The 24,516-nt window shown below is 35.7% G+C and overlaps 3 long non-coding RNA genes across 5 annotated transcripts in view; all 3 read left to right on the top strand.

Annotated features, from left to right (window-relative positions):
• Positions 1 to 24,516, top strand: part of LOC310725326 — a 517,016-nt gene that overhangs the window by 87,641 nt on the left and 404,859 nt on the right. The gene's annotated exons all lie outside the window — the stretch shown is intronic.
• On the top strand, positions 5,609 to 23,810 carry LOC310725314. Its single transcript, XR_014533307.1, has 3 exons — positions 5,609 to 5,759; positions 22,046 to 22,089; positions 23,237 to 23,810. It is a non-coding gene; the product is annotated as an uncharacterized lncRNA (long non-coding RNA).
• LOC310725318 lies at positions 14,728 to 18,148 on the top strand. 3 transcript variants are annotated; one of them, XR_014533311.1, is made up of 4 exons: positions 14,728 to 16,305; positions 16,836 to 17,001; positions 17,704 to 17,992; positions 18,082 to 18,148. It is a non-coding gene; the product is annotated as an uncharacterized lncRNA (long non-coding RNA). The 3 variants fall into 3 exon arrangements; XR_014533313.1 differs by lacking the exons at positions 17,704 to 17,992; positions 18,082 to 18,148 and adding exons at positions 17,091 to 17,173; positions 17,263 to 17,291; XR_014533312.1 differs by having other exon boundaries at positions 17,704 to 18,143.

The following is a 24,516-nucleotide window of genomic DNA, read 5'->3' as shown; positions in this document are numbered from 1 at the left end:
ATAAATGGAAAACAAACAGGTGAAATGACAAATGAAGTTTTGAAAATCTTACCCTTTTCATAAAAAGAAATGGTAGTTATGAAAATCTGATTTTGATTATCGTTAGCATAATTTCATTAAAGACCGTGAAAAGGTTTAATAACTGAACGAAAAACTAAATGGTGACATGAAAAATCATGTTTGGACAAAAATATGAATTTTTTCATAAAAAGAAATTATAATTATGAATTTGCATCATCGTAAGAATAATGTCATTAAAACTGTTAAAAGGTGCAGTAAGTGAATAAAAAATGAATAGGTAATATTCCAGCATGTTTATTTTTTACAAAAAAATGATAATTAGGAAATATGAATTTTTATTTTCTTGAGAGTAATTTATTGAAAAACCGTTAAAAGGTGCATTACGTAAACGACAAACCCAAATGTGACAAATCATGTTTTTACAAAGATATGACATTTTTCAAAATAAAATATAAAAAAATTTGAATTTTCATATTCTTGAGAGCAATTTCATGAAAAACTGTTAAAACGGTACAATGATTGAACAAAACACGAAATGTGAAACGACAAATGTTTTGACAAAGATATGACTAATGACAAAAAGATAATTATGATTATGAATTTTCGTATTCTTGAGATTATTTGCATGAAAAAACGTTAAAAGTTGCAATAAGTGAACGAAAAATTAAATGGTGACAGGACAAATAATTTTTTGACAAAAATATATTACTTATTTCATAAAATAATTATGAAATTATGAATTTTTATAATCTTAAGCAAAATGTATTTAAAAACCATTAGAAGGTGCAATAGGTGAACGACAAACGAAAAGATGACAAAAGGAATCATGTTTGAACAAAAATTTCTTATCATAAAAAAATTTATAGATATTATGAAAATAATTTTATATATTCTTGTATAGTTACATGAAACCCGTTAAAAGATGCCATAAGTGAACAAAAAAGCTAATTGGTGACATTACATATCATGTGCTGTGTATGTGCTGTGAAGAATGAGCTTCTGCGGCGCTGAAAACTGCGATTCAGAAAGCGGTTTTTCGAATTACAGCAAATCTGCACATTTTTATGTTCAAATATTACATATAAAACCATGTTTTGGCAAAAAATATTACTTTAAATGAAGAAATATAATAGTTATAAATAAAATTAAAAAATTAAATTCATAATCATATTTTGATAAAAAAAACTATTAAAACCTGTGAAACCTGAACAAATCAGGTGTACAAAGACATAATTCATCAAAAATGTATCAACATCTCAGGTTTTGTAAAAACGTGTATGTGCTGTGAAGAATGAGCTCCTGAGAGAAGCAAATTTGCACATTTTTATGTTCAAATATTACATATAAAACCATGTTTTGACAAAGAAATTACATTGAATAAAGAAATGTAATAGTTATTATGAAAAAATATAATTTCATATTCATAATTATAATTTGATGAAAAACTATTAAAAACAGTAAAAACTGAACTAATCAGGTGAAGAATGTCATAATTCATCAAAAATGCACCAGCTTCTCATGTTTTGTAAAAACGTGTATGTGCTGTAAAGAATGAGCTTCTGAGACTCTGAAAATGCGATTCCGCAAGTCTCAGCTTCGTAGCTCAAACAGAAAGCGGTTTTTCGAACTAAGGCAAATCCGCACATAGAGCATGCAATTGACCACAAATTTTCCACATATTTATGACCAGTAATTACATATAAAACCATGTTTTGGCAAAAATATTACTTTAAATAAAAGAAATTCAATAGTTATTATAAAAAAATATGATTTCTTATTCATAATCATGATTTGATGAAAAACTATTAAAAACAGTAAAAACTGAAGTAATCAGGTGTAGAAAGTCATGTAATCAAAAATGCATCAACTGCTCATGTTTTGTAAAAACATGTAAGTGCTGTAAAGAATGAGCTTCTGAGACTCTGAAAATGCGATTTCGCAAGTCTCAGCTTCGTAGCTCAAACAGAAAGCGGTTTTTCGAACTAGGCAAATCTGCACTAACATGCAATTGACCATAATTTTTTCACGTTTATGATCTGTTTTTATAATAATGATAGACTATATACATTTTCATATTTTTGAGAATAATTTAATGAAAAAAAACGTTAAAAGGTGCAATAAGTCACAAATGAACAAATGAAATTGGGAAATGACAGACCGTTTTGATAAAAATATGACTTTTGTTTAAAAATATCATTGTTATTATAAAAATATGATTTTGTATGTTCATTAGCATAATTACTCGTTAAAAGGTGAAATAAGTAAACGAAAAACAAAAAAGTGGCGTGAACATTTTTTTGACAAAATATAACTTTTTTCATAAAATATGATAATAAAAATATGAAATTTCGTTTTCTTGTGAATAATTTAATGAATTACCGTTAAAATTAGTGAACGACAAACGAAAAGGTGACATGACAAATCGTTTTTACAAAAATACACTGTAAAAAATAATTCAGTGGCTTTGTAAATATCACAAAAATAAATACTTGTATTAACTCAATCTTCTTCTTCTTCTTCTTCTTCTTTTTCTTCTTCTTTCGGCTGCTCCCCTTATGGGTCGCCACAGCGGATCATCCGTCTCCATACCACCCTGTCCTATACATCTGCCTCTTTCACACCAACTACCTGCATGTCTTCCCTCACCACATCCATGAACCTCCTCATTGGCCTTCCTCTTTTCCTCCTACATGGTGGCTCCATCCTCAGCATTCTTCTACCAATATAATTAATGTCCCTCCTCTGCACATGTCCAAACCATCTCAATCTCGCCTCCCTCACCTTGTCACCAAAACATCCTACATGCGCTGTCCCTCTAATAAACTCATTTCTAATCTTGTCCATCCTCGTCACTCCCAACAAAAACCTTAACATCTTCAGCTCTGCTACCTCCAGCTCCACCTCCTGTCTTTTACTCAATGCCACGGTCTCTAAACCATACAACATCGCAGGTCTCACCACAGACCTATAAACTTTCCCTTTCATTCTTGCAGATACCCTACTATCAAAAATCACTCCTGTCACTCTTCTCCACCCACTCCACCCTGCCTGCACTCTTTTCTTTACTTCTCTAACACACTCTCCATTACTTTGAACTGTTGACCCCAGGTACCTGAACTCCTCCACCTTCTCCACCTCTTCTCCCTGCAACCACATCACTCCACTGCCCTCCCTCTCATTCACACACATGTACTCTGTCTTACTCCTACTGACTTTCAATCCCCTTTCTCTCCAGCGCATACCTCCACCTCTCCAGGCTTTTCTCAACCTGCTCTCTACTCTCACCACAAATCACAATATCATCTGCAAACATCATAGTCCAGGGAGACTCCTGTCTGACCTCGTCCGTCAACCTGTCCATCACCACTGCAAACAGGAAAGGGCTCAGGGCCGATCCTTGATGCAGTCCAACCTTCACCCTGAACCAGTCTGTCGTTCCTACTGCACACTTCACTGCCGTCACACTGTCCTCATACATGTCCTGCACCACCCTCACATACTTCTCTGACACACCTGACTTCCTCATACAATACCACAACTCCTCTCTTGGCACTCTGTCGTACGCTTTCTCTAAATCCACAAATACACAATGCAATTCCTTCTGTCCTTCTCTATACTTCTCCATCAACATCCTCAAAGCAAATAAGGCATCTGTGGTGCTCTTCTTCAGCATGAAACCATACTGTTGCTCACAGATGGTCACCTCTCAGACTGGCTTCCCCTACTCTTTCTCATATCTTCATGGTGTGACTGATCAACTTAATTCCCCTGTAGTTACTGCAGGTCTGCACATCTCCCTTATGCTTAAAGATCGGTACCAGCACACTCCTTCTCTATTCCTCAGGCATCTTCTCACCTTCCAAAATCCTGTTAAACAATCTGGTTAAAAACTCCACTGCCATCTCTCCTAAACATCTCCATGCTTCTACCGGTATGTCATCTGGTCCAACCGACTTTCCATTCTTCATCCTCTTAATCGCTGCTCTCACTTCCTCCTTACTAATCCTATCTACATCCTGCTTCACAAACTCCACATCATCCAACCTTCTCTCTCTCTGATTTTCCTCATTCATCAGCTGCTCAAAATACTCCCTCCACCTTCTCAAGTACACCAAGTACTTTTCTAGCTGCCTCCCTCATCACTCCTGCAGTAGTTGCCCAATCATCCAGCACCTCTTCACCACAACCAAGCCCCTGTCTGACCTCTTCCCTGAACCTCACACTACACTCTTCCTCCTTCAGTTTCCACCATCTTATTTTTCTTTTAGTCCTTACTCTCCTCCTCTTCTTCTTCGCCTCCAAAACCATTCTAAAGACCACCATCCGATGCTGTCTAGCTACACTGTCCCCTGCCAACACCTTACAGTCTCCAATCTCCTTCAGGTTGCATCTCCTGCATAGCACATAGTCCACTTGTGTGCACCTTCCTCCACTCTTATACGTCACCCTATGATCCTCCTTCTTCTTAAAATACGTGTTCACCACTGCCATTTCCATCCTTTTGGCAAAATCTACCACCATCTGCCCTTCCACATTCCTCTCCTTAAAACCAAACCTACCCATCATCTCCTCATCACCTCTGTTCCCTTCACCTACATGCCCATTAAAGTCTGCCCCAATCACCAATCATTCTTTCCTGGTTACACCATCTACCACTTCATCTAATTCACTCCAGAATCTTTCCTTCTCCTCCATCTCACAGCCAACTTGTGGAGCATAGGCACTGATGACATTTATCATCATCCCTTCAACTTCCAGCTTCACGATCATCACCCTATCAGAAACTCTCTCACCTCCACTACACTCTTACTAAACTCTTCTTCCAGAATCACCCCTACACCATTTCTCTTTCCATCCACACCATGATAAAACAGTTTAAACCCACCTCCAATGTTCCTGGCCTTACTCCCTTTCCACTTGGTCTCCTGAACACACAAAATATCTACCTTTCTCCTCTCCATCATATCAGCTACCTCTCTCCCTTTACCCGTCATAGTACCAACATTTAAAATACCAACCCGAACCTCCACTCTCCTACACTTTTCCTTTACTTGCCGTCTCTGTAGACGTCTTCCTCCTCTCCTTCTCCTCCTTCGCCCAACAGTAGCCCAATTTCCACCGGTACCCTGTCGGCTAATGATACCTGTGACGGTCGTTGTTAACCCGGGCCTCGACAGATCCGGTATGAAATTCTCATTTGTGATCCGCATATTTGATTTAGCACGTTTTACGCTGGATGCCCTTCCTAACGCAACCCTCCCCATTAACCCGGGCTTGGGACCGGCACTAAGAGTGCACTGGCTTGTGCATCGCTGGGTTTTGTATTAACTCAATCAAATCTCTAAATATCATTTAAGAGATTATTTAAATTGGAATTACCTAAATTAATGAGTAAAATCCCAGAGATTTTTTTAAATAATATTTACTTAATTAATTAAGTATATTTTATTAAGAAAAATAAGCATTTAACCAACAAATTATATATTTTTTTTATATATATTTAATGTTTTTGGTACATTTAAATTAAAATATTTGAGAATGATGCAATTAAATTTCTTTGTCTTAAAGACCAAAACGATTACTAACTTCCAATCAATTTTTTTGGTATTTTGCATTGACTAAATAAATTGAGTATGTTTCCCGGCTTTTGTGATCACGTCACGTGGACAACGCTCAACGACGGGAAACCAGTTTGAGTTTGCTGGTCACAGGAAGACTAAAAACTGACTAAAACCACCGTAAGACTCCGTAAAAACTGGTAAGTAGTAAGTTGTCTAAACTTAATTACATTTTGGCCGTGTTTTGGGTACACAAAACGTTCTGGGTTTTTTTTTTTTATATTTTGTTGCAGCAGTGCTGTTCGGTGGTAACTTTCTGAAAGGCACCAGCATTTCTAGCATTACGGTGACTGTATTTTTTCAAACCACCGAATGTTCAGCTAAAATTCGGTTGTTACAGCACGACAACTTAAAAATGTATTTAAAATGGACCAAATATCAGCGTAATGTTAGTGTGCCCGACCGTATATGAAGAGGGAGGGGAGGCGAGGCTGTATTACCGCTGACTTGGCTTCGTCATTGTTATTTACTTGGGTGGTGGGCATATAAAGTCACGTGTGAGAAAGTTAAATGCAGAAAATAACGACTAAGTTAGTGCAGCAATTGTAAGTTAACTAGACTGATGTAACAGATAACGTTAATGGGACAAATCCACTGCGGTTAAGCCAGCCGCATCTTGGAAATACACGGTTAAGCGAGCCGCACTTTGTTTAGACTTCGTTTAGACGCTTCAGAAAGGCGTTTCCGTTATAAAAAAGAGTCAGTGCATTTTTATCATGTTCCACATTCAAACACTCATTAAAAAATTGTCTTTATAGGTTTGCTCAATCTTTCAAATTATTCTTATTTACAGTGTCCCTGTCTATGACTCTGTTAATTTTCAACTCATTTTACTGTGGAGTTTTGGAGAAAAGTAAAAGCAAAATCACTCCAAGCATCACTGCATTTTCAATCACTGTCCATATTCAAACACTCATTAAACATTTTTCTTTATAGGTTTGCTCAATGTTTCAAATTATTCTTATATACATTGTCCCTGTCTATTACTCTCTTAAATATTAACTTATTTTAATGTGGAGTTTTTGAGAAAACTAAAAGCAAAATCACTCCAAGCATCACTGCATTTTCAAACACTCATAAAACATTTTTCTTTATAGGTTTGCTCAATCTTTTAAAAAATTCTTATTAAGGGTGTCCCTGTCTATTATTCCTTTAAAGTTCAACTAATTTTACTGTGGAGTTTTTGAGAAAAGTAAAAGCAAAATCACTCCAAGCATCACTGCATTTTCAATCACTGTCCATATTCAAACATTCATTAAACATTTTTCTTTATAGGTTTGCTCAATCTTTCAAATTATTCTTATATACATTGTCCCTGTCTATTACTCTGTTAAATTTCAACTCATTTTACTGTGGAGTTTTTGAGAAAAGTAGAGGCAAATTAAGTCCAAGCATCACTGCATTTTCAATCATATTCCACATTCAAACACTCATAAAACATTTTCTCTTATAGGTTTGCTCAATCTTTTTATTAATTCTTATTTATTTTGTCCCTGTCTATTACTCTCTTAAATATTAACTTATTTTACTGTGGAGTTTTTGAAAAAAGTAATGGCAAAATCACTCAAAACCTCAGGTGCATTTTCAATCATGTCACATATTTAAACACTCATAAAAGATAATTCTTTATAGGTTTGCTCAATCTTTTAAAAAATTCTTATTAAGGGTCTCCCTGTCTATTATTCCTTTAAATTTCAATTTATTTTACTGTGGAGTTTTGAAGAAAACTAAAGGCAAAATCACTCAAAACCTCAGGTGCATTTTCAATCATGTTCCATATTCAAACACTCATAAAACATAATTCTTTATGGGTTTGCTCAATCTTTTAAATTATTCTTATTTACATTGTACCTGTCTATTACTCTATTAAATTTCAACTTATTTTACTGCGGAGTTTTGGAGAAAACTAAAGGCAAAATCGCTCAAAACATCACTGCATTTTCAATCATGTTCCATATTTAAACACTCATAAAACAGTTTTCTTTATAGGTTTACTCAATCTTTCAAATTATTCTTATGTACAGTGTCCCTGTGTTAGATCTGTAGGCAAAAGCAAGACGCCAATTATTCCAAACTTTGTATTTTATTTTAAAACTGCAACTTCACCGATTCCCGCCTAGCTCACCGTTCTTCTTCTACTCCTTTTATTCTGTCCAGCGTCTCTAGCGGTAGAGCAAGGATTTGCATAAAACACAACATTTCCCCTCTTTGTAAGAACACTACTCTTAACCGAAAAGAAACATGACCAAAGAAATTGGAACATAGGCAACTATTCAGTAACAGTTATCACAGAGCTTGTGTTATATATGTTGCCTTGATTTCTGACATTCATACATTAACTGTCAATGAAGAGTATACTGATATTTAACAAGTACTTTTTTTTTTTTCTTTACCGTACTTCAACACTTGTGTAGCCAATATGCAAACTGAACTTCCACAGAACAATATTCTTTGCAAGCTATGTTTTATGAAACTTAAATGCAAGTTCTGTCTAGGATATCACATAGTCCTTGTGCCAAATAGGCTTATGGCTTATACGTGAAACTTTCACAGGATTGTGTGTTGTATTAAGTGCTTGCTGAAACATGTTACTAGCACCATCGGTCAGTTGAGGTGAGTATGCCAGGTGAGCTGCATTCCACCGTTAACCATCGCCTAGCAAGAATGTGTTGGGTGCCACTCTCTTCTCTACTCTCACAGGAGCGGAGAATCTCGGATGACCTTTTGGGGTTGCACGAGGAAGCCTTATCCTCACTCTCTCAACCACATCAAATGGAGGATTGCGTGCACTGCGTTTGTGATCTGTGTATTGTTTCATTTTGTCCTGTTTCTTTTTCACATTCTCACGGATGGCAGCTAGATCACATTTGCCCTCATCCTGTAAAGGTAGGATGTTAAGCTTGGTTCGCATCTTTCTCCCGTATAACAGTTCGTAAGGTGACACGCCCGTAGTGGCATGAGGTGTCGCCCGGTACACCTGAAGCCACGCTGTGACAGCACTGTTCCATGGTTCTGTGTGCTGAATTGCTGTCTGTATGCAACCTTTCAGTGCACGGTGAAATCTTTCAACAGCGCCGTTAGAAGCCGGATAGTACACAGATGTACGGATGTGTTTTATGTCTCGCTGTTTCAAAACTCGGCAAAAACAGCAGAAGTGAACTGGGAGCCATTGTCCGTAATGATACACTCTGGATCGCCATGATGACTAAAGACAGTGCACAGAAATTGTATAACATCTTCAGTAGTTGCACTGCTAGCAAATGCAAGCTCTGGCCACTTGGAATGATAGTCAGTGAGTGTTATAATATATCGGCAAGCAGGGGTGGCTGTTTCGAACGGTCCAACTATATCCAGACCTAGTTTTTTCCATGGGCCCTCAGGAAACTGAACTGGTTGCAGGGGTGCTGGATGCGTTACAGCCGATTTGTCGTTGGACTTGCAAGGAATGCATGCAGAAATTGCTGACTGAACCTGAGAGTCCATCTGTGGCCATCAGTAAAGGTCCCGCAATCTCTGTTTTGTACGCACTACTCCCTGGTGAGCCTCATGTGCCAAGGAAATCACGGTGTGTCGTAAAGCCACAGGAACTAACAGCCTTGTTCCTCTGAAAACAAATGCATCTTTTACTGACAGTTTGTCTCTCGCTCTGCAATATGGAATCAAGTCCTGATTAACTGCCTTGACTGCCAGCCATGCCTGATTTGTTTCCGCAATTTTTCCAGTTCAGGGCAAGCAGTACAGGCGGTTTCAAAATCAGACACTGAAAGAGAGCACAATGTTGAAGAAATGGATGCAACAATTTCAGGCTCTACATCGTCCGAGAAATCAGCAGGTGCAGGTATGGGAAGACGAGACAAGCAGTCTGCAGTATGGTTCTGGGAATCCGGTCGATAGACAACGTCGTAATCAAAACAAAGCAGACGTGCTGCCCAACGAGCAATTCGCATTCCGGCTCTTCCCATTCCTTTAGTAGTAAGTAAGGTGGTGAGTGCCTGGTGGTCTGTGCGAAGTGTAAAGCGATGGCCCCACAAGTACGTTCGCTATTTTTCAGTAGCCCACACGCATGCTAGGGCCTCCTTCTCTACAATAGAATATTTCTTTTCAGTGTCTGTGAGTGTGCGTGAAGCAAAAGCCACTGGTTTTTCTGTTCCGCTGGGTTGTATTTGTGCAAACACTGCGCCCAACCCGTAATCACTTGCGTCCGTTGAAATTACTGAATGCAGTGTGGGGTCATAAATGGCAAGGGCTGGACTGGACACAAGCGTCTGTTTAATGTCCTCAAAGCTGTTTTGAGCAGCAGGAGTCCAAGTGAACAGTCCCTTTTCCTTAGCACACTCACGCATTGGGGCAACAACTGTCGCAAATCCCGGAAGGAATTTCGAGTACCAAGATACTAATCCTAGGAAGGATTGCAGAGATGCTGCATCCGATGGAGGCGGAGCTTTACGGACAGCATCCAGATGCTCCTGGTCGGGTAAGATGCCACCGGCATTGATTATGTGTCCCAGGAACCTCAGAGAGGTCTGTTTAAAATTGCACTTTTTGTCATTTAACACCAGCCCAGACTCTCTCAGTTTCTGCAACACAGTACTAAGGTACACGCCATGCTCTTCCACCGTTTCTCCGTACACAATAAGATCATCCAGGTAGTTTTTTACACCTGGTACCCGCTGCAGGATGGTAGCCATCATCTTTTGGAAAGCGGAGGGTGCTGACGCCAGGCCATAAGGAACCCTGCAAAATCTGAACAGGCCATCATGTGTGATGAAAGCTGTAATATCTCTACTATCTTCATGCAGTGGAAGCTGATAGTATGCATTAGCTAAATCGATAGTAGAAAATACTGTAGCACCCCTAAGGCTGGTGAGCATTTTATCAATGTGCGGCAAAGGATAACAGTCAGTAATAACGGCTTTGTTAACTTCCCATAGATCAGCACACATTCGTATCCCACCAGTTTTCTTTCTTGTAACAACAATGGGAGACACCCAAGCAGAAGCATCCACACGTTCAATCACACCAGCTTGCTGTAGACTTCAGCTGAAACAGAAGCTCGGACTGCAAAAGGTAAGCGTCGCAATTTTTGACGCACAGGTTTCACTGAGGGATAAATTTTTACTCTATGAACAAAGTTCTTTACACACCCTATTTTGGAATCTTCCAGGGGTGTGGTATTGGTGGTCATGACAGAGGTGCAGATATTACCATTGATTTGTAGTTTTAGGGCAGAAATCAAATCCATGCCCAGCAAAGCAGTTCCTTTATCCACAACGAAAAATGTGGCTGCAGCAGATGTATTGGAGACACATGCTTGCGCTTGCAGACATCCAAGTACAGGTATGGATTCCTGAGTATAAGTCACCAGTCGGATAGCAGGTGTAGATAATGGTGTGGCACTGAAGTAGCGTTTATAAACATGGAGGGGCAATATGGACACAGAAGAACCTGTATCCACAACGAATTGTACTGTGGTGCCAGGTAAAGCAGAAGTATTAACAGTCACTTTGCAATGTAGTTTCTTTGGTGCATCGGCTGAGTTCTCTAAATACAGTACGGTGACGTCATGCACTTGGACCTCACGCACGTCACGCGCTGGGGCTGAACGGCACACTCGCGCAAAATGTCCTTTCTTGTTGCATAATTTACAATAAAGTTTTGCAGCAGGGCATTGTGCTGAGTTAGCTAGGTGTTTGTCTGAACCACATCTGAAACATGACTTACGGGAAGACGAAGCGGAGGCGGCAGCTGGACGCGAGCGGTGTTTCACAATTGCATGATGTGCCTTGGCTTGTATAGCTCGCACTGGAGCATCACTGTCGGCCGTAATTTTCTTTGCGTGCTCAGCCGCGGCTTCCAGTTGTGTCGCAAGGATAGTTGCTTTCTGTAATGTCAGGTCCGGCTCGAGTAACAATCTCTGTCTGATATCATTGCTTTGTAAATGTTCCAGCAACTGGTCCCGAATCATGTCGTCGACTTTATCACCAAAGTCACATTTTGCAGCAAGTGCATGCAAAGCAGCAATGTACTGTTGTATGCTTTCATGTGAGGCTTGCACCCTTTTTCTGAACGTATGCCGCTCCACAACAACGTTAACTTTCGGTATGAACTGTTTTTTTAAAGCAGCAACAGCAGCATCATATGTCTCACCGGTGTCTGGCAGAGCGTAAAAGATACGTTGACCCTTTTTTTCCCCCAGATTACAACTTGGACATTTTAAAGATTAAGCAAACTCAATCAAGAATCTGCCAGACTGCACAACAGTATCTACTTTGACTTCAGCACCTGTGGACATTTATTGACTCTCTTCTGCGCACTGATTCACACACCTAAAATTATCCTTTTATATTAGGCTTTTGTTTTATTGTTTGGAAATTACATATTTCTATTTTTATTAAATGTCTGTTTATCATAATCAATATCACAAATTGTTGGTTGTATTGCATTCAATCAATCAATCCTGTGCTTGTAAGCTGTCATTGAGTCTTGAAAGGTGCCTAATAAAATGCATTTTAATTATCATTAAACTACTATAGGACTAAGCTGCTATAGAGTCTGTGGCAGAATGTTACAAATGAGTTCTGCAGAAGCATGAGGACTGTAATTGATTACAAGCTTTCTGGACAAAATATATAAATAAATCGAAAAAAATGGAACAAAAAACGTAACAAGGTTTTCCTGTCCAAAAATATGTTTATACTACTCACACCAAAACAATAATAATATTATATGTTATTATTATTATTATTATTATTAGGACATAAAATAATAATAATTATTATTAATATTTATTATTATTATAATAATAACATTACTATAATAATTTTATTACTATAATAATGTTATTATTATAGTAACATTATTATATTACTATTTATGAAATAATATGTATTTTTTAACAAACAAGATAAGTTATGTGTTCCGAATTTCGGTATTTAACAGGCTGCAAGCCATTAATAAGTTTAACCATGTCAATATTTTCTTCTAGATGTCATCAAATATAACTTTCCAGACTTTTTTTTGTCCTCTTTTCTTTAATTTTACTAGCTTTTTTACCACTTGTTTGAAATGTACATATTATATTTACCTCTGTTAATCTCATGAACCATTAAATGCTTTCCCCATTGTTCAATAAAATAAATGTCCAATATCACTTTTATCTGTACTTTTCTGAGCAGTAATACAATTTATTTATTTACTTATCTTTACAAAAATGTGCATTAACTATTTTTTATTCTTTTTTTTTATTTTTTATTTCACATACCTTTATTTTTTAATGAGCAACTGGAAGCTTCTGTCACCAACACAAATTAATTTTTTTGTTCAAATTAAAATTCATTTCATTAATTGCAATCGTGCTTGCAATTATATATATATATATATATATATATATATATATATATATATATATATATTTATATATATATATTTATATATATATATATATATATATATATATATATATATATATATATATATATATATATATATAGATTTTATATATATATATATATATATATATATATATATATATATATATATATATATATATATATATATATATATATATAAATTTGGGAGACAGTAATTGGCCTACACTTATGCAGAAAGACATTAAATATCTAAATATCTTATTTTAAAAAGATAAACTTATTCAACACCTTGAATGCAAATCAGCATTTCCTGATCAGAGGGTAATTGTCTATATTATGAAGTAAAAGATAAAATTAGCATGTTCCATGTTTAGTTATTATTAAGGGTTTACTTTTTGTTGTTAATAATGTCTTTCAGGGCTCTTGGGAGAATTTGACAACAGATTTAAAGGGTAACAGTCCTTGTTCTGAAAAAAATCCTGGATCTTTAGAAGATAAGGTAGTCAAATAAAATATATATTTAAAAAATATCTTGGTTTTTGCTTCAGTACAAAATTGGGTATAAAAATAATTATTTCCCTTTAAAATAATCACATTGTGTTGCTTTGCAGTCTGAAATAAAGACAGACACAGTTTTTCTTTTAGTAAGCTGTACTGTACTCTGCTGTAAGTTTTAGTAAGCTGTACTCAATACAACTTATACCATCCAAATGAAAGATAGAAGACCAACATGACTGCAAAAAAAAAAAAAAAAAGAAGAAGAAACACTGAGCTGGAAAAAGGATCACCCCTTTGTACAAAAGGTCTTGTAACCTAAATCAGGCAGTCATAAATGAGCTTTGTCAAATGCACCGTAAAGATTCTGAGGACACATGGAAAAAGGTGTTATGATCAGATAAGATTAAATTGTTCTTATTTGGCCTCAACATTAATCGAAAATCTGTACAATGATTTGAAGACTGCAGTCAACAAACGGTCACCATAAAATTTAACTGAACTTGGGCAGTTCTGCAAAGAAAATTGACAAAATGTGCAAAGTTTAGATGTGCAAAGTTAGTAAGTTTGTAATTTAAATAAAAAGGAAAAAAACAACAAAACCAAACACAAGTTGGCGATGCTATTTAACTTTTTTCAGTCAGAACTCAGTAATTTATTTATTTATTTATAACGGTGTTTTTGGTTTTATACAGTATCTTTCATTGCAATGTAATAGGTTGAACTGAGTGAATACAGCCGGATAATACAAAAACTGTGTCTGTTTTCAATTCCAGCTTTAAAAGCAACAAAATGTGTTTATTTTAGGTTTGAGAAGTCATTAATTTCTATACAGACTGTATATTCATAGAAACATAGTAGTATAGTATATACTAGCATAATATTAAATGTAAAGTCTATCTTTAATATTTCAGATATTCTATAACATCTAAACAACTAGCAGTCTGATATGAAATACAATATGACAATTACACAAATATGCAAAGGGAAAAAAATGAATATGATTACAAAAAAGGACTCAAGTCATTTAAAACCTTTGCCTCAAAAATGTGCACTCTGAGAAATGTGAAATTATCACATACAGCAGAAGGTTCTATACACAGGTTCACCATTTACTAACTAACTAACTAACTAACTAACTAACTAACTAACTAACTAACTAACTAACTAAGTAAATAAATACAATTTATTTTATCAAATTAATAACATTTATTGCCAAATGATATAATAATGCATATATACTTTTTTATATGAAATCACAATTGGAATTGTTTTTGTGTTACAGTATCATGACAAGGAACCTGACTTGGCTGAATTAGCTTACATATCTACAGAAAGCAGTGAGGAAAAGGACACATTCTTTAAATGTAGTTTGCCACAAGAGCCATGGTTCTTTTTTATTGACAAGAAAGAATGGCAAGAGCTAAGAAAGCATCAGAAAGGAAGATGTTTTCAAGGGTTACAGTGGACAAACGTGATTGCGAAGGGAATATGGTCAATTCACCCATACTGCAGTTTTTTTTTTAAAAGACACAGTGTGAAAACCCTGCTGTCACAAAAAAACACACCTTTATTCGAATGTACGGGCTACTGCCGATTTGAAAATTGCCCAATTAATGTTAGTGTGGAAGTGACCGATGAGGTCACCCTGAAGGCAGCTGTGCTATTCACAGGAGGAGATGTTTATCACAGTACCACTGAACTGAAAAGGAGACCAGTGCATGCAGATGCACGTTCATCTATTGCACAAACTCTGGAAAGCAAACTGCCCAGAAATGTATATTTGGAATCCATGCAAAAAATCCCAGAGATGGTGGTACAGTCTGGGTGCAGGGATGAAGCACCAACAAAAGAGGTTTTGAAAACCATTGCATGCACCCAAAGACAACTGAAAAGACCTCATTCAAACGAACTTTTAAGTCTACAAATATTAATTGATGAAAAGAAAGGATCAGACAATGAAGTCCTACAGAGGGTCATGATGCACCCAAAAGCAATAATGCTATTGTCTAAGAAAACACTGTCAGTGTTTTACAGAAGGTGCAAAGAAGACATTGTCTATCTGGATGCAACAGGAAGTATTATTCAGAAAGGAAGCTCCACAAGTCGACCATACTATGTGTATGAATTAGTTGTGCATAATCCTTCCAAGGGGGCATCTCCTCTTCCAATTGCAACCTATCTTACTTGTGACCACACAACAGCATCTGTCATGTACTTCTTGCAGGCTTTCCAAACAGACATGATGAGAATGTATGGGAAAAAGGCAGTCAAAAGGCCAATTATGATCATTTGTGATGGCTCCCTTGTGCTTCTGAATTCTATTTCTTTTACATTCTGCCAACTAAGTCTGGAGGATCTCCTGAAGAAGTACTTTGAAATAATCAGTGGACAATACCAGGCAGAAAACTTTGATCTTCCCATCCTTCATAGATGCTTAAGCCACATAATGAAAAATGCAAAGTGTCTGTGCAAAAAACAGTAGGTTTTTATTTTTTTGGTTGTTTTTTTTAACTGAGATTAATGTATAAAGCATTTGAAACATAACCAATTTCTGTTTTTATTGCTGTCATTTTAGAGTGCCAAAACATTACAAACTTGCAATGCACACATTTGGGCTACTTGCATGTTCAGAAAATCTGAAGCAGATGGATGAGGTGCTCCCCAGTGCCACAGTCCTGTTTTGTAGTCCATGCACTGGAGACAATGTGGCTAAGCACTATAACAACTTGCAAGCACTGATGCAACAAATAGGAAAACTGGAAGTTGAGGAACAAAACATTGTTGCTGAAGACTACAAGGTAATTAACATGTTATTAACAGTTATTGCTATATATGTAGACTGCTGACAATACACAGTCTTGCAGCAAGGTGCTATGTTGAATCTCTGTCTTGACCTGCAGTGGATTTTTATAAAGGACATCTCAACCATGTGTGTTTTCATCATGTACATAGGTCCAAACTTTACATTCAAGGACATAAAAGAAGGTTATATTGAAGACATTCCCTAACATTTGCATGATGTTTCTAAGTATTACTTGAACCACAATTTGATTTAAATTAAGTGCCTGCTAAATTGTCTTTATGTGCATTAGCATAAATAATGAATATGTGCTATTAATAATAATATAGATAGATAGATAGATAGATAGATAGATAGATAGATAGATAGATAGATAGATAGATAGATAGATAGATAGATAGATAGATAGATAGATAGATATTATATTTATATATATAACTAATTCCTGTGTCTTGCTTCTCCAGCTACACAACGTAATTCGCTTCATTAATGTTTAAATTGTATATAATACAAAACATTTCCTTTCAGAATGATGTGGGAAACACACCCCTTGAAAGCCACTTCCAGAAGGTAATAGTGAAAGCACCTCTTGACCTTAATGGGAAAGAAAACAGCTATTACGCCCCAACATTCATTGAAAATTTGACCAGGTACTTCCTTCCACATGCAACTCTGTGGTCTGGTCTATTGCTAGGTAGGTTTTTTGATAGGAGTGTTTTCTAACATTACTACTGATTAAAAAAAATAAAATAAAATAAACAAACAAACAATGTAATTCTTTAGGTGATATTGGACGTCATGGTACAGGCTCAGCCTACCAACATTTCAGGCAGATTTATAAAAAAGTCAGTCAGTCCAATAATCAGGTAAAAACTCAACTGATTGATTTTAATAGCTTGTTTTTTTACATAAATGTAATGCCTTAAATAACTACAATTTGTTGTCCATAATTCAGAACTTTACACAAGACAATCGGACACAAGGAATAATAAAAAAAAAAATCAATGGGACCTAAAAAAAAATTAGGTTCCAGAGAAGGAGATTGACAAGATTGGATGACTGGATGACTTTGTCCAGATTTATCAGAGCATGCACGATGCACTGCTCCGTGAATTTGAAGACACAGAACGAACAAGAAAGAGAGTAATGAAATATTTTTGTACTTTCACCTTTTAAAAAATATTGGCAATTCAATGTTCCCTAAATATAAACCAAGATGCTGTAATATCTTCTTCTTCTTCTATTGGCTTCTCCCATAAGGGGTCGCCACAGGGGATCATCCTTCTCCATACCTCTCTGTCCTCCACATCTGCCTCTTTCACACCAACCACCTGCATGTCTTCCCTCACCACATACATAAACCTCCTCCTTCTTCTTACTATTTCCCTCCTTCCAGATGGCTCCATTCTCAGCATTCTCCTACTGATATACCCCATGTCCCTCCTCTGCACATGTCCAAACCATCTCAGTCTCGCCTCCCTCACCTTGTCTCCAAAACGTCCTACATGCGCTGTCCCTCTAATAAACTCATTTCTAATCCTGTCCATCCTCGTCACTCTAAATGAAAACCTCAACATCTTCAGCTTTGCTACCTCCAGCTCCACGTCCTGTCTTTTACTCAATGCCACTGTCTCTAATCCATACAACATCTCAGGTCTCACCACAGTCCTATAAACCAAGATGCTGTAAGATACACTTCATAAAAAAATGTAATAGATAAAAAAAATTTTTAAAACCTGTGTGATGTATGTGTGTCTCTTCTAGTCCATTCGAGTGGAAATGGAGCAGTGGAAAAAGAGACGTCAGAGGCGTAAAGGATTATATGTTTCTCCACTAGTCAAGGTCCTTCCATACCAAGATGTAAAAAACAAGGTATTATTATTCGGAGTGTATAATAATAATAAGAAGAAGAAGAAGAAGAAGAAAGAAGAAGAACAACAACAACAACTAAACAATTTTTGTTAAAAAAAAAGAGCAGAAGCATATGCTTTTAAACTAAATCCTTATTTATTTTAAATAAAATGGGTTTTGTGTGTGTGTGTGTGTGTGTGTGTGTGTGTGTGTGTGTGTGTGTGTGTGTGTGTGTGTGTGTGTGTGTGTGTGTGTGAGTGTGGTTTTTTGTTCGGAGAAGTCTTCAAAGGCACCCCCAAAAGTGCCTGAGAAAAAGAAAAAGAAGTGATCCAGGTTTAAATATATACACATACATTATATATATATATATATATATATATATATATATATATATATATATATATATATATATATATATATATATATATATATATATGTATGTGTATATATTTAAACCTGGATCACTTCTTCTGGCTTTTTCTTTTTCTCAGGCACTTTTATATTTATATTTATATATTTATATTTATATATATATATACACACACACATATATACGTTCATTTATATATATAATATATATATATATATATATATATATATATATATATATATATATATATATATATATATATACATATATACAGCCTTGTGGAGGTGTACATATAAATAAATAGTTTAAAAATCATACATTGTGATTTCTGGATTTTTTTTTTAGATTATGTCTCTCACAGTGGACATGCACCTACGATGACAATTTCAGACCCCTCCATGATTTCTAAGTGGAAGAACTTGCAAAATAGCAGGGTGTTCAAATACTTATTTTCCTCACTGTATATATATATATATATAGTAAAAAAAAAATCTAACTGGTGAGGTACAAATATTGGGAACAATCACTGTAATCTGTAATCACTATAAAGTGTTACTGAATGTGTAAACTGATGTCTTGTTATTATGATAGCAGAGTCATGGCTTCCAATCTCTTGAATCAACTTTCACAGCTTATTTAGAAGGAGGAATATATTGATTGAAAATTGTATGTTTGTATATCCAGTGTCAATATGGCAGGAGACGAGCATGTTCAATTTCACTATTACAAAACACAGGCAGAGAGGAAAGATGATAGTCCTGAAGTACAACAAATATAAGTGTAGCCCAAAACACCTGAGCAGTCTGAAGGCAAAGGTAAATCAGCTGATTAATTAAAAGAATGGTTTATCATTGCATGATTATGATATGTGGTCTTCTAGAAGGTCCCAAAATGTGGAACTGACACTGCTGTCCCTCATTATAAAGATACTTAATAGACTAAGATCACAAACAAGATTGACTTTTTGTCTTCACATTGCATCAAATTTAAATCTGAACTGGCACAAAAAATATCTAAGAAATAAATTGTATCTTCTGTATCTACAGAAAGAACCAGTGAAGAATATCAGGAGAAGACAATCAAAAATCGAAGGGCCAATCTGGAATAAATCAGGTCCATCAGAAACAATTGCTCCTCGAAGACTATGCAGGCCACCAAAAATACAAATGCTGCAACAAATACTTCACCCTGATTACTGGTTGACCTGTGATATCATCGACCTGGCCAGCTACGTCATGGCAAAGGACAATGTGCACATTGTTGGGTTTCAATCTGTTCTGCCCTTTAGTGCGATTCCAAATGGTGGAATTGTTGGAACCCCACAAAATAAGTTTCTGCAAATATTGAACATTCGGCAATGCCACTGGATCACAGTCAGCAATATGTTTTGTAATGAAAATCAGCTCTCTGTGTATGACAGCAAGTGCACCCCTCTGGACCCAGGAACACTACAAACACTGTCCTGGTTGGTGAGGCCGCAGTCAGACAAGTTTGATGTTTTGCAACCAGCTGTGCAGCAGCAATCAAATAACAGCAATTGTGGGTTATTCGCAATAGCATTTGCATATGCTATTTGCAAGGGTCACCCACCAGAGGTATGCATATTTAATGAAAGCAGGCTAAGGGCACAACTGTATGCTTCGTTTACAAAAAAAAGTATCGCATTTGGCATGAAGAGTCGAGAGAGTGAAGCCGAGGCAAACGTAACCAAAACTGCGATACCTGTTTACTGTGTTTGCAGAACAGCTCATTACTATGAGCTCATGGTCCAGTGCTCTAAATGCCAAGAGTGGTATCATCCTACATGTGTAGATATACCCAGAAGTGTCATTGGTAATGAACAGTTCTGGCAATGTTTCAAATGCCACTGATGATGTACATGATGAACATTTGATTGTAAATAAAATTTGTCTCCGCACAATTGCAACCTTTCATTATTCGCTCGTTTCATTTGTGTTTTAAAATAAAAAAACATAGTAATGGAGTGAAATCCATATCCCAATTTTTATATGTTCGGACAAAACAAGAATGTATTTTTTCTGAAATTTTTCCAAAAAAATATATAATTATGCACATTATTTAGATTTTTATGAATAATATGGAAATAAGTAAAAGAATACACATATGTTTTGAGTAATATTGCCTTTAATTTCTTGAAAATGTACAGTCAAATTAATTGACAATAAATACTAAATAAATAAATTCCGGATCACTGTAAACAGGAATCAGTTAAAAAAACTATCTAGGAAGTTTTATGAGTGTTTGAATGTGGAATGTTGAATGGTTAAAAATGCACTGGGGTTTTTAATGATTTTGCCTTTACTTTTCTCCAAAACTCCACAGTAAAATAAGTTAATATTTAAGAGAATAATAGACAGGGACAATGTACATAAGAATAATTTGAAAGATTGAGCAAACCTATAAAGAAAACTGTTTTATGAGTGTTGGAATATGGAACATGATTGAAAATGCAGTGATGTGTTAAGTGATTTTGCCTTTACTTTTCTCCAAAACTCCACAGTAAAATTAGTTGAAATTTGATAGAGTAATAGACAGAGACAATGTAAATAAGAATTATTTAAAAGATTGAGCAAACCTATAAAGAATTATCTTTTATGAGTGTTTAAATATGGAATATGATTGAAAATGCACCTGAGGTTTTGAGTGATTTTGCCTTTAGTTTTCTCCAAAACTCCACAGTAAAATGAGTTGAAATTTAACAGAGTAATAGACAGGGACAATGTAAATAAGAATAATTTAAAAGATTGAGCAAACCTATAAAGAATTATGTTTTATGAGTGTTTGAATATGGAACATGATTGAAAATGCAGTGATGTGTTAAGTGATTTTGCCTTTACTTTTCTCCAAAACTCCACAGTAAAATGAGTTGAAATTTAATAGAGTAATAGACAGAGACAATGTAAATAAGAATAATTTAAAAGATTGAGCAAACCTATAAAGAATTATGTTTCATGAGTGTTTGAATATGGACAGTGATTGAAAATGCAGTGATGCTTGGAGTGATTTTGCTTTTACTTTTCTCCAAAACTCCACAGTAAAATGAGTCAAAATTAAAAGGAATAATAGACAGGGACACTGTAAATAAGAATAATTTAAAAGATTGAGCAAACCTATAAATAAAAATGTTTTATGAGTGTTTGAATATTGACAGTGATTGAAAATGCAGTGATGCTTGGAGTGATTTTGCCTTTACTTTTCTTAAACACTCCACAGTAAAATGAGTCGAAATTAAAAGGAATAATAGACAGGGACACCCTTAATAAGAATAATTTGAAAGATTGAGCAAACCTATAAAGAAAAATGTTTAATGAATGTTTGAATGTGGAACATGCACTGAGTCTTTTTTTATAACGGAAACGCCTTTCTGAAGCGTCTTTACATGTATTTTGACCGCTCCCACCACCCGTACCGTAAGTGCACGATTAGACGCGCAACACTAAACAAAGTGCGGCTCGCTTAACCGTGTATTTCCAAGATGCGGCTGCCTTAACCGCAGTGGCTGTAGCGTCATGGTCCGTTAAAAGAACGCTGTCTCTCAGGGTGACTTCACATCATGTCGTAACTTAATTGTCCAACAATATTACTGCGTGTAAAAAGTCTACATTATTGTTAATCTGAAGTAACGTTACAAAATTTAGGTAGGACATCAGGGCTCGACATTAAAGGAACACGCCGACATTTTGGGATTTTAGCTTATTCGCCCGAATCCCACAGAGTTAGATAAGTGCATTTTCATCTTCGTGCGTGCCGTAACTCCATAAATATGTATAATAAAGGCTAGATGTCTCGCCCGCGCTGCTGGACAATGGAGGTCGACGTCCGCACCTGGAGGCCATCTTACCTCAGTCAGCTCGCTCACTCGTAGCATTGTGTTTAATGGTCCATGTACTTTTAAATAACCATAACTTGCTCAATTTTCTACCGATTTTCAAACGGTTTGGATTGTTATGAACGTCAGAGATGTACCTATGACACTGCAAACTTATGAATAATTTTCACGAAACATGTTAAAGCATCCAGAATTATAGCCACGTTAATAACGTTTGTAAGAAACCAAACTATTTGCGTTATTTTGTCACTTATTGGGAGCAGTATGCTAGCTGGAGCCATTTACTTCCAGTCTTTGTGCTAAGCTAGGCTAGCGGTGGGTGCGTCAGGCAGAGTTACGGGACGCACAGAGATGAAAAGGGTATGTATGCACTTATCTAACTCTGGGGGATACGGTGAATAAGCTAAAATCCCCAAAAGGCGGCATGTTCCTTTAATGCTTTTTCGGGACAAGTGAATGTTTTGGTTATGCAAGTCAGAGAAAATTCTACTTATCATACAGCACGTGTGAGCGCGGCGTCGAGAGAACGTTTGTTGCATATGCCATCATATACTCACTCTCTCTCTCCCTCCCTTTCTCTCCCTCGTGAGCCTGCCGGGTAAAACACGCAGTGGAGCGGTGTGCGCACATAGCGGCTGGTGTCTCTGTATAAGTGCAAAGTTCAAAAGTTGTAAAGCACTCGCATTTTAAATCTATTAATTGTCTGTCATTCTTATGACTCAAAGAAATTATGAAGAATTCAGCAAGATGTTTTTAAACTGTAATGTTTTATCAGTCAGTCACGTGTGTCTAAATTTTTTCCTTTAATTTCCATAAATATTAGTTCTAACCTGTTATTCTTTATATTTGTGTCTTCAGGATGTTGCTGATCAACCTATTTGTGTTCAAGATGAATTAGCAGAGGAAGTGCTGAAGAGCTACCTGCTTCAGAAAGATGGGTCAGTCACCGATGTAGGCATTGTGATTGAGGGTGTTGTTGTCCTCAACAAACTCTGTGATCTTAGCAGAGCCTGCTGCTATCTTATGGGATTGACATATGCCTTGGACCAACGATACCCCAAGAACATTAAATATACTTTGAAGGTCTTCCAAAACCTTTTCCTGGAGCTTAATCCACTTAAACTTTCAACCAAGGTACAGACACAAAAAAAAATTACTTGATTACATAGATTGTTGTCCATTATCCATGTGATGTATAATTGTTAAAATGCATTTTGGATGGGTGTTATCTAATGTTAGGTTTAAATTGTACTCCGCTTCAGGCCAGTTAAGTTTTGTAAGGCCAAAAGGTTGGTGAATTTTGTATGTTTGTTAGTCCCCAAATGAGTCCAGTAGCTAAAATGTAAATTTCAAATGTTGTCATTTTTAAAGTATGCCAGGTTGGTTAATGACATGTCACTGGTCTAATGTGGCATATAAATGTATTAATGTATAACTTTGTAATTTTTTTAAGAATTTCAGTTCAGTGGCTGAAATTTGTATTTAAGTTTTTTTGAATTGTCATGATCAAATTTGTAAAATGATGGGGTGGTGTTTTTCATTTTGGTTTTTGTATTCATGGACTGAATGGTAAATACAGTTTACTTTACAGTAAAGAGTTAAATATAGGACATTTGTATACATAGCATGTAAATTAAATCTACCCTTAAATTAGAATTTTTAGTGTTTTTGATTTTCTATCAAATTACTATTGTTTAGGGATTTTAATTATATTTACTAAATTTTATTTCAGATTAATTAAATTATTTGAATCTACTTAATTTTTGTAATTATATTTACTAAATTTTATTGATATCAGTTAATTTAATTATTTAAATCTACTTAATTTTTTTAGTCACATTTATTTAACTTTTAAAGTATATTTCAATGATCTCACAGCTTTCAAATTTACAAACAATTTTTAAGTGTAAAAATGCTTCACCAAAAAAATTGAGAACATAGTAATAGTTTTTACAGTGTAATTGTGAAAATATAAATTTTCATACTTTTGAGAATATTTTCATGAAAATATTCTCAAGAATACGAAAATTTATATTTATAAAGTTAATGGAAACAAAAAGATAAAAAGACAAGTTTTGACAATCTGACCTTTTTTATAAAAAGAAATCGTAGTTGGTATGACAATCCGAATTTTGTCA

The sequence above is a fragment of the Silurus aristotelis genome (genome assembly GCF_946808225.1).
Source record: "Silurus aristotelis genome assembly, chromosome: 4".
Taxonomy (NCBI): domain Eukaryota; kingdom Metazoa; phylum Chordata; class Actinopteri; order Siluriformes; family Siluridae; genus Silurus; species Silurus aristotelis.
This window is presented reverse-complemented; position numbering and strand designations above follow the sequence as displayed.